The sequence below is a fragment of the Chelonia mydas genome, chromosome 22 (genome assembly GCF_015237465.2).
Source record: "Chelonia mydas isolate rCheMyd1 chromosome 22, rCheMyd1.pri.v2, whole genome shotgun sequence".
NCBI lineage: Eukaryota > Metazoa > Chordata > Testudines > Cheloniidae > Chelonia > Chelonia mydas.
In genome coordinates this window covers 16,184,867-16,196,419 of record NC_051262.2, presented here as the reverse complement: position 1 = coordinate 16,196,419, position 11,553 = coordinate 16,184,867, and the positions used below count along the sequence as shown (strand labels likewise).

The window sequence follows — 11,553 nt, the reverse complement described above, 5'->3', positions numbered from 1 at the left end:
CAGTGTGCAAACCCATGGAAGGCAAAAACAAGTGCCGAGCTCCCATTATGTCAATAGAAAAAGTTGAAAGGAACCTTGCGTGAGGCGATCAATGAAAATGTCAGGGCTAAATAAATAAATACATTGGAGAAAAAGGAGCCAGGCTTGCAAATGGGTGCTTCCGAGGACGCGCTCGGCGGTGGCACCCAGTGTCATGCCCGTGCTGTGGGATCCGACAAAAAGGAGCTAGCACAGAGACACTGAGCCACCAAGCTTGACTGCTCGCTGCTTGCACCGCAGGATTTACTTCCTGGTGCATGCTGCTGGTGGATCTCTTACAGGCACAGTCCATGACGCCCAGCTGTTAAGAAAGTTCCCTATAGCTGTATTATATGTAAATCGTTAAGACGCCAGTAGATACAGCTCTCCACTCCTCCACCAATCACTTGGGAGGTGTAAGCTGGCTGCTATGGATGCGCCATGGGCGGTATCTCCATCGAGTGCCTCCTTCCTAACGGGCACCCGGGATCATGCAGCTTCTCCAGCAGCAGGATTGGCCTGTATCTTCTGCTGAGCAGCTGGCGTTGCTGTCATAGGGGGTCTTACAACTGCTAGTGCCCATGCGTGCCGAGCCCAAAACTCTGAGCACATTTAGATAATCCCATGGTGAAAACACCCAGGTTGCGTCCACGCCAGGGACTCCACTGTTGCTACCAGCAGTGAAGCTGTATTGGTGCTTAATGCTCCTTTTCCTAGCGTAGACAGCCCCCCCGCCTCCCTCTGCCGTCTTGAGTCAATCTCTGAACGGCTCTTCCTCAGCTGTAAGATGGAGATAATGATACTTTGCCTACCTGGTGAAGGGCGGGTTTCCAAAGAGCCTGGAGCCCTGTGCCCAGAATTAAGGCAGTGAGGCTGTGTGTGGGTGCAGTGGAACAGAGACCCAAATGTTTGTAAAGCTCTTAGATGCTTCTTAGATAGCTCTGGCTAAATGCTAAGCTTTATTTTTTATTAATTTTATATTAAAATTTGAAGCTGGTGTTTTGAGCGTCGGCAGCAAGACACAAAGGTTCAGTGCCGAAGGCTAAGGCTTGGTCTACACACACGCGTTATGCTGGTATAGCTCCATCGGTCAAGGATACAAAAAACCCCACACCCCTGACTCACATAGCGGTGCCAACAAAAGCCCCATTGTTGACGCGGCCACAAAAAGGGCTTCTGTTGATGTAGCCAATGTTGTTCAGGGAGGAGTCGTTCCTACACCAAAAGAAAAGCTCCTTCTGTCGATATAGGCTGTCTCTACACTGGGGGCTAGGCAGTGCAGACATTGCCTAAGGCTCTGATTCAGGAAAGCCTCTCTGTTCAGGAAGTATTTAAGTCCCATTGACCTAGCGTTAAGCTTGCGTTTAAGTACTTGCCTAACATTAAGCACATGCTCAAATGTTTTCCTGAAAGATGGAGCTGCCAGGCAAAGAAAAGTAGAGACAGGTTTGAAGTGTGAAGTTGAGTGCCAAACTGGAATCCAAACTTTCCCAGCATGGCTGAGTTTGGGTCTGAGCGGATGTGTCAGACAGATCTCTATATTCTGGGTTCAGCATATCTTGGAGATGTGGGTTCTTGAGTTGTTTTTCTGAGATGGTCTGTCTCCTCTGTGTTTCAGTGATGATACATCATATTGGGTTGATGTAGGGAATTTTTGTTTGTTTGCCTAGTTTCCAGTTAGCTGGCAGAGTTTGAACCATTTCTGCATTGTTACTAATTAGAATTACAATTGCCTTTGGAATTTAAATGTGTTTCATGGATGAATTTACAGAACTTCTTACCGAGGTGTGATTATTGCCCAGTTGTTGTGAGACCGTTCCATCCCAAGATGGCATATGGAGCAGCCAGCGTGCCTGCAAATTATGAAATCACAAGTGTTTGAAAATAACTGGCTCCCATGAGCAATGGTGATTCATGGAATTGGCCAGGTGGCTATAAATAGCTTGTAATTTATATCTGTGTAAGTTGTGCATGGCTGTGGAAAGTGAGGACTCTCATAAGGTAATAGAGTAGAGAATGGATTTTCGAATGAGACAGTCAATGCTGGGTCCAAATGGACCACTGCACTTAACTTAGGAGAGGTGGATTCAAACTCTGATTCAGCACACAAATCACAAGAGTTTCTTGGTCTCACCTGTTGTCTCATGAATGTCTGACTGCCACTCAATTTAGCCAGCTGGTGCACTGTTAGCCGTCCCTCCTTGGAATGTGGACTATTGATAAGGGTGGAGTGATGTTGCAGATCAACACTAAGGAGACAGTGTTGGGAAGAACAGAGGATGGTGTGGTCAGGTTTGAGGTGCACTGGCAAAACTCGAGGGGCACGCTTGCACAGTGGCCACTTGCAGTATGTATCAGCGACCGCGAGTCTCGAATCCTGGTCCACGGGGCTCTTAGGAGTCAGTAAGTTTTGACTTGCCAGCCAGCAACTTGCTAACAGTCACCAGAACTAGAAGCTTGACTCCGACAGAGGACAACAATCCTGGGATCTGATTGGTGGAACTCTGGAGCTCCTGATTGGTTCCCTGCTTCTATTTAAACCAAGCACAGGAAGAGGAAGTTGTCCATGCAACAGAGTTTCCTTTACTTAGGACTGCTTCCCTTGTGCTACCTGCTCCTAGGGCCTGACTCTGATTTCCTGGTATCCTGACCCTGCCTGCCTCCTGACTCTGTTTGCCTTCTGGCCTGTCTTGGACTCCGATCTCCTGGGATGTGACCAGGCCTGGCTCCTGACTCCCGCTCCAACCGCTAGGTCAAGGCGCCAGTGTCCCCGTCATGACAGTGTGATTGCTCGAGCCCTGACATTCATGAGCACCAAACTTTCCAATTAATGCAACCAGTACAGGTACCTACTGATAACCACGATCCTGATGTAGCGCTCATGGGATGCTGAGGGCAGTTTGTCTGTTAACATTCTTACCCCCAAATGGAGCTGGTTGAAATTTTTTATTGAAATGATTTCCCCCACTCACCCACACAAAAATACCACCCACCCCCACACAACCAGCCAACCAAACTGACTCCCATCAAAGCAGGTGGGGAGGGGGGAGAAGGGGTTCACTGGGAAACTGGAAACCCAATTTTCCCCATGGTTTTGAACGACTGCAACCCCATATTTTTTTTCTCCAGCTTTTGACAATTAAACACCCAAAAATTTCAACCAGAAACTGAAAAAATTCATTTGGGGGCAGATATTTTTCAGTTTTTGGTTGCTGAAAACTGTAAAGTGTTTGATTTGGGAGTTTGTTCATCTGTTTTTTGACGCAAAAACAAAAATTTTTGAAGAAAAAAATTAGATAAAAACAAAATTTTCTTTAAATTTTTCATAAGAACAAAACACATTTCCTGACCCTCTTTGGACGGACAAACACACACCCACACCCTCCCTCCCTCCCCTGGGGGAGATTGCTAATAAGGGGCATTGAAGGAAAGCATCAGCTGTCCCAAGAGGATGGGTGGACTTTACACTTGTACCCTAGAGGAGAATTTCTGAAACAGCTGAGATTAGGGGATCTTCTTAGCACAACCAAACTGTGGATATGCTTCTTATGAGGCTACCGTAGCCCATTATAGATGTGTGGCTTCCTGTTGCCTGGAAGTCCATTGTCAGAGCCAATGCAAGGATGGAATAAGGAATTTAACTGCATGGCTCCTCTCTGTGGACCATATTCCACCACTTTAGGTCACACTGAATAGTACCTTACTTCTTGAGCACTCCCACTGAAATCCAGGAGGGAATAAGGTACTACTCAGGGTGAGTAAGGATGCCTCGTCTGGCCCCATGAGAGTTCTGTGGCTAAATTCCCACTTGCTGCATGAAACACTCCCCCATGGTGCTAATGTAAAACACGTTAGCATCATTAAAATTGTCTGGATCCCAGGGTAGCAAATACAAAGGCAAGAGGGTGATTAATTGTATGTGTGGGTGTACAGGATCTCCTCTCTTCACACCTTCCCCTGGGAAAAATGATATTTCCCACTGATTTTTTATAAAGCTATGATGGAAATAATTGTGTTCCAGTGGACTATACGTGACAATATACATTATATTTAAGAGATGGCAAAGCAAAGGAGGGAGTGAAAGCTATTCCTCTGAATTTCCTGACTTCTTTCAGTTTGTCGGCATATTAATGCTGTTTTGACAGTCTTTTATAGTCCATTTCCACAGAGATTTTTTTTAAAATGATGATATTAAAAGGGAAATAATGTCCCAGCTACCACACCCCCACCTCTCAAGCCCTGCCTCACATCACAGAGAGCTGCTAAGGGGTTCTTTGATATAATACACAGTAATGGATCCTGAATCAATCCATACCACAAAGTCAATAAGCAGATCTGACCAAATATATCATATTTGGCTGTAGCGTGGCACTCTGACGAGGACAATAAAGATGCAATCTAGGGAATGGAATCCATAGGAAGAAATAAAATAAGTGGGGGAAGTTACAGCTCCTCTTTAGGGGACAGATTTTTTTTCTTCATATGCCATTTACTAGGGAGTTTAAACTTATTGAAAGAGGGAAATGTGTGAATTCAGTGCTTGTGGATGGTGTGAGATTGTCATGGGCCTTGGGAACTGATTTGCATTTGCACTAAGAAACCTTTGCAATGCTCTGGCAGGTGGCCTCAGAGGATACTGCCCCTTTGCTCTGCTAAAAATGGTGTAAAGGAGCCATTGTGCAAATGAGAATCAGGCCCTGAGTGTCCTCTCTCCATCCAGAGTCTGAGGCAGAAGGTGTGAAGGCTTCCTCCATCTCAGTAGGTATCTAGGCCCCATCCTGAAGCTGACAGAGTTGGGGATGAACTCGCCCACCTACTTCTTTCAGCTGGTGTCCTGATTGCCGTGAGGTGTATGTTAGACTTGTCTGTTAGCTACACGAAGCCATACAATGCTTTGAAAATATTCTAATGTGTGTTTTTAGCTGGAGTGTGACTAGAAAAAGAGGGGACCTGCTCAAAACAGAGACACAATTGTTTTGTTTTGTCTGAAAAATTGTCAAACCAGGAAACTAATCTTGTGTGTGTTTTTTTAAAAGAACTGTTTGATAAATGGCAAGTATGTTTACTAAATATTTTGAAAAATAATGCATTTGTTTTTAAATTTGGGGGGTTTTTTTCATATAAAAGAAAACCAGAATTTTTCAGGTATTGATTTTTTCCATTTGGCATTTTTTCCCTTAAAAAAAAAAGAAACAAAAAAGTTTTCTCCCTTCTCAGGGGCAAAATGGGGGGTAGGGGAGAGAGGAGGAAAAGAAAAATGAAGGAAAAGGAGGAAACAAAAAAACATTTTTTTTATTTTTAAGTTTGTTTTTGAGGTCTTTAGCCAAAAAAGAGAAGATTTTGAAAAGAGAATTCATGAACATGTTCAATTTTGAATAAAAAGCCATTTTTCACTGACACTCCCGCCCCCTCTCGCCCGCCATCTTTTTTTTTTTTTTTTTTTTTTTTTGACAAAAACAGAGACATTTTAAAAATCTACTTTGTCAGGGAAAAACATTTTCCATTGAAAAATATTTTAATGGAAAACTTTTGACCAGCTTTCCTCATGAGCAATGCGGAGTGGGGAAAGTTTCTCTCTCTGGCGGTGCAGTGTCTAGCACAAAAGGGCCTGATCTTGGCTGGGAACTGCAAATGCTACTGGAATATCATAATAAATTATAATAATGGCATCTAAAAGATCCTGGAAAAAATCTAGCTAGGGCCAGAGTCTTAAGTGCAAGACATCCACAATCAGCGCCAGATATTCAGAAGTGCTCAGCACCCAACGTGTACCCCACATGCTCTGCTTTTATGAAATTCTGACCACATATTCCAATGCTGAAGTGGGAGTTAAGCTCTCCTGAAAATCTGGGCTGAAATCCTGGCCCCACTGAAACTCCCATTGACTTCAGTGGAGCTAGAATTTCACCTCTGGCCTTCAGTGCGGAGAGTTGGGTCGCGCTAAATGCAACGGATGTAAATGAAGCTCTTGATGTGAGCAAAGCCAAGCGGGTGACTTGCAGGAGATGTTTGAAAGAAAGACATGGAGCAAATAAAAGCAGAAAGAGTGTAGCAGGAATGAGACTAGATGGTATAAATGTCTCTGAAAGTGAACTATTTAGTCATTCCAACAGGACTCCAGTGGGCATCCATATGAGCCGGAGACAGGCTGGGATGGGAACCCAGACAGCACATACAACTGCCCGCTCCCCAGCCAGCTGCTGTCCCCCCTCTCCCTCCGTCTTCCTCTCCCATTGACTCCTTAATGCGCAGTGGTGGCTGACGCTTTGCTGAGGGAAAGTGATAATTGCCTTTTTATTCATTTTGATAGCATCGTGAAACATTAAAATCGGATTTGGTTGGTCACATGGGAGCATCACTCATCGGTGACTCGGTGTGTGAGTGAGTGCGTGCGAGTTTCCCCCGCTGCAGGCAGAAGGCATTATTAAAGAAACTAATCATTTTAAAAAATAAATAAGTACAAATAACCTAGTTATCTGGTGAGCCTTAATGGCCTTATTTTTCCATTCTCTGGCATAATGAGAACAGTCTGGGCTGCTTGAATCTGCCTCTCTGAGAGTCTAATTGTTTTTAAATGTCTTTGCTAACCACTTCACATAGAGCCCATAAATCTATTTTCGGGTAACTGAGAGCCACACTTCTGAGCTCCTTTTTATGATGACACATTTGTACGTTAATTAAAACCACGCTTAGGAAGATGCAATCTTTCAGTCTTTAACGTTAGACTGTTTGCTGGGCCGGAGAAGGGTCCAAATGCTGGCTTTCTAGCTGCAGCAGTAGGGGGGACTGGCAATGCAGACTATCCTGGGCTCCTAACAAGGGGAACGGTCCCAAACAAACGTCAAGGAATTTGTTTCTTACTATAATGTATCTACCCTTTATTTTGAAGCAGTCTTTTGAGGTTAGGCACTTTCAGCCACTGTATGCACCATTGCAATTTGTTTTCCTTCTAGGTCATTCCTTTATGATGATGATGACAGAGAAGGTTACTTTATTTAATGATGCCCCCCATGGGTTGCAGGGTCTCTTGAACACTGACATTATTTTCAGAACTGTCTCTTTTTTCCTGTGAGGCAGCCCCTGCAAAGCTACGCTGCCTTGGAACTTTGAAGAGAATAAGAAAAGGAGACTGGGAGAATTAAATCAGATTTTAATCTAATTGAGATATGTAAAACAGAATTAATGCAGATGTTAAAGATGGGAAAGAACTAAAGATGTAGCCCATTCCCCTGGACGCTACAAGATTATTTCCCTGAAGTCTGCTCTTGAAGACTTTGTCCAGACCAGCTTTGTGACACAAATGACTGTAGCTTCTAACTGGAGCTGGGGAGAAAATGAGGGTGTTTTCTATGGCAATTGCCAAGTTTACAGTGAAAAACCAAAATATGAAGTATTTTGACTCTGAAATTCTGCTGAGGTGCCTCATGGGAACTGTAGTTTGGGATCCCCAAGCTTTCCTTCTCCTCTATAGGTCAGGCTGCATGGTTGGAGTCCATTTCCCAGATGTACCATGGTCTCCAACTGTGCTGAGGGGAGGAGGTGTATCATGGATGTTGCATGGCTGTGGGAGATGTAAGCTGACCAGGGAGCATGAGGCATCATGGTGGTATTTCAGAATAAAAATATTTTGGGTTTTAGCTGAAAAAAATTGTTTTTTGGTGTTCTGTTTTCTGGTGGAAAAATTGAATTTTTCTGTGAAATAACACATGCTTTGTGAAAAATTACATTTATACAAAATCCCAATTTTCCACCGAAAGATAGTTTTCACGGAAAAATTTTCAACCAAGCCCTACTTCTAACACTTCTCTTGGGTGATTAATCTACAACCTCATAGATCCCCACATCAGGAAATGTTTCCGGATAGTCAGTTAAATGCTCCTCCTTCACTTAATTTCTGACCATCGATTTTGGTTGTTTCCCTTCTATCTCTCCAAACATTCTTCTTAATGTTTACACCCCCTGAAACACGGGTACATCATTATCCTGTCCCTACCACCTTGCCAATCCTTAGCCAAGCTATATAGATTTACTCCTCCCATCAGTCAACCCTTCTGGCCTCTTAATCACTTTTGCTGCTGTTGTCTGAATCCCTTCCAATTTGTCATTCTGGCATTCTTATTGCTGCAGCAGGAGTTGGGAAATAGAGTCAGGCTGCTGGGCTATGAGATGGACAGGGGATCAAGATCAGGCATATTGTTTGTCATGCACTTGCTAGGGAAGAAGAGCCATACATATCCCCTTGCTAGCCAGCTGGCTGAGCAGACACTTCTCCCAAGTGATTGCCTGGCTGGTGTAAAATGGGAAGCTGGTGACAATGGCAATTGGGAGAGATGGGAAGGGTGGGGAGAGCTGTAGGTTGAGAATGCAGTCCTGCAATGTTACAGAAACTAGTTGTATTGTAAGAACACCTGCCCTGAGGCTGTGGAACCCAGCTGGCTTCTGCAGCCTGGAAGATGAGGAAATGAGAGAGACAGAGAGCATTACCCACAAAGAGAGACGTGGAAAAACATACTAAAAGAGGAAGCCAGCTCTGAGTGCCAGCTCCACAACGGAGAATCTAAGGGAAGAACATATTTATTGTTTAGATTGTTGGACTGGAAAATGGCCTTTCCACAGTAAGTGCTTGAGAGAGTCAAGAGGGTCAGGCCATTGGGGTAAATACACGGGCTATTCAGAAAACAATTAGAGGCCACAGATGTTTGGAGAGTTTTTGAGAGAGGAGCCTTGGTAACCTGTATGGTCTATTCTTGTTCCCAGACTTTCAAGTGTTTGTCTTTGTGGATGCTGCAGAAAGTTGATGTACGAAATGTTGTCCCAGAAAGAATATGCACTGTTCACTGGAAGCAACAATTGCTTTCCTAGGATGACTGAGAAAACCTAGCAGGCCAAACTGGCTCAGACTTATGGATAGTTTTAATAGAGGGAAATTGGGGTGAGGTTGGACTGATGAACGCTCCTAGAAGTATAAATGTAGAACTGGGTTAAAAAGAGAATCGGATAAATTCATGGAGGATAGGTCCATCAATGGCTATTAGCCAAGCTGATCACAGACGCAACTCCAGGCTCCTGGTGTCCCTAAACCTCTGACTGCGAGAAGCTGGGATTGGATGATGGGATGGATCACTCAATAATTGTTCTATGCAGAATCATCTGGCACCGGCCACTGTCAGACAGAATACGGGGCTAGATGGACCACTGCTCTGACCCAGGATGGACGTTCTTATGTTTAATCAGAGACCTGTGCAGAGGTAGAACAAACACCTAAACTTCCAACCTCATTTGCCCAACTCCCATTCCTCTCCATAAATGACGTTCTCTGCATGACATTCTGCGGTACAGCATTGTGATCTTTCTCCAGGTCACTTGCCAGGACTGTCTGGGTACATTTCACTTAATCATTTCCAGTGCAGGTGCCTCAGGCATTGGTGCATCTCAGTCCCTCCTGTTCTCTCCTTGTAAAAGGTAACAGTTTAGTCTCCTGAGGGCTGTAATACTTGGTTCTAATTGTCAATTGTTGGGTTTAGTGTGTGGGAGCTGGGTGGCGTTGACGGTCTGTGATACACAGGAAGTCAGATGAGATAATCTGGAGGTCCCTTCTGGCCTTAAACTCTGTGATTATCTGTCTTCTTACATGATGCCCATCGCCACAGCATCTGACCGTCTCCCAAAATTATAAAGTATTGATATAAAGATATGTTTTTCTCTCTCTCTTGTTTTTCTTTGCAATTATCCAAGACTACTCTTCTTTGTGATCTTTGGGAGTGAGTTCCAGAGTCATGGGCCGATTGCTGAAAATCTTCTGTCTCCTGTATGCAGAAGCCTCACACCTGAGGACAGCTGTTCCATTATTCCACAGGAACTTTGCTGTTGTGGAAGATCGAGCTCATGCAGGGTGAAGCAGTTCCCTGGGGTAACTTGAGCCAATTCTATAGAGGCATTTGAAGATGAAGTCCAACACCATCCATGAGGAGCCAGGGCAGAGAGCAGAACACAGACAAGGTGATGGGCTGCTATGTTGTGAACTGATCAGAGCTTTCTAAAGGTCAGTGTTCCATACCTAGATACAGTAAGATGTTTTTAAATAGCCATGTTTTATTGCAGGGCTTAAAATACCCACTGGTTACTAGAGCTGGAAAGGAAACAGTTTCCCTGTCCTGTGAGATTTTTTGAGATTTCAATTTTTTCCCAGTTGAAATTGGCACAAAAAGTCAAAATAAAAAAAAAAATTCATGAACCAAGTTTAGTTTTGATATTGACCCTTTAAAAAAATTGGTTTTTCACTGAAGTTAAATTAAATTTCATGAAGAGTTGTTTTGATACCCCCAAAATAATGTTTTCATTTTAAAAATGTTGAGATTTCTCATTTTGACAATTTTGAAACTTCCCCCCCATAACTTTTTTTGCAATGGGAAATTCATCGAAACGAACCCTTTCCTGGGAAGTTTCAGTTTGATGAATCAACATTTTCCAATTAAACACAATTTTAGATAAAAATTCCTGACCAGCTCTATTAGTTACTCTTTGGAGCTTCACCGGGAAGTGGAAAAACAAATGGTGTCTACTAGCTACAGACGCAGTTATTTCAAAACACGGTTGGTTAAATCCTGACCCTCTGAAGTCCATGTCTGAGAGCTTATTGTCTTCAGTAACATCAAGATTGCACCTGGTGGAGCAAAAATAAATTACTCACCTTGCTTTAAACACCTGTGGGTTTTATATGCAGTGTCCTGGGTAACTCTTCCCATTAACACCCAGTATAAGTAGAGGGTACCAGGCATTCAGGCCCGTTTCCCCCAAAAAATCTCTGCTGAGAGGATTGCATCAAACGTAATTTCATAGGTATTCAGAAGGAGAGAATAACCCAGCTCTTCTCCGGAATCCAGAGGAGGACATGGATTGGGAAGCAGGAAAAGACATGTAAGTCTGTGGTGTGGATTTTCGGAGTTGGATCCTCAGCTGGTGTAGCTCCATTGATTTCCACCAAACTATGCTGGGCCAATGAAGCTCTGCTGATTTACACCGGCTGAGAATCCGGCTCTCTGCTGCAGCTCACTCCCACAGCATGTGGTGAGATCTGCAGTAGCAAAGTGCATTCTGCTGTGATGATCCAGGACACTGACGGCTGAAGTGGTACTTGCAGCAGGCAGCAAACAGATGTGTTCAAGGAGGCATGGGCTGAGGAGTGCTTTCTATTTCCCATCCTCTCTCTCAGGCTCTCCCAGCCATGGAAGAGTGAGCAGTTGTTTGAACAGCTCTGGCAACTGTCTGTCCCCATTTAAAAGCCACAGATATATGCTTTAATAAAATTTAGGCTATGTTTTCCCCTGTTAAATTAAATGAAGTCTGGAGTCTGTTATGAACTTGAACCTTGGGCTGGATTTAAGCTCAAGCAGCATGAAAATATCACATTTTCCAATCTCTACAGTGAAATATTTTTTTCCCTGAGAAGCCGAAACACTAACTGTATCTTTCAGCACAATTTTGATTCAATTGCCCCCTCTGTGAGATGAAGCTAATGCACAGGGATGTAAGTCA

The 11,553-nt window shown here is 43.8% G+C and overlaps 1 long non-coding RNA gene across 1 annotated transcript; it reads left to right on the top strand.

Moving 5' to 3' along the window:
* Positions 1-2,598: 2,598 nt before the first annotated feature.
* On the top strand, positions 2,599-11,296 carry LOC122463573. The gene is made up of 3 exons (XR_006287052.1): positions 2,599-2,863; positions 9,875-10,060; positions 10,858-11,296. It is a non-coding gene; the product is annotated as an uncharacterized LOC122463573 (long non-coding RNA).
* The last annotated feature ends 257 nt before the right edge of the window (positions 11,297-11,553 follow it).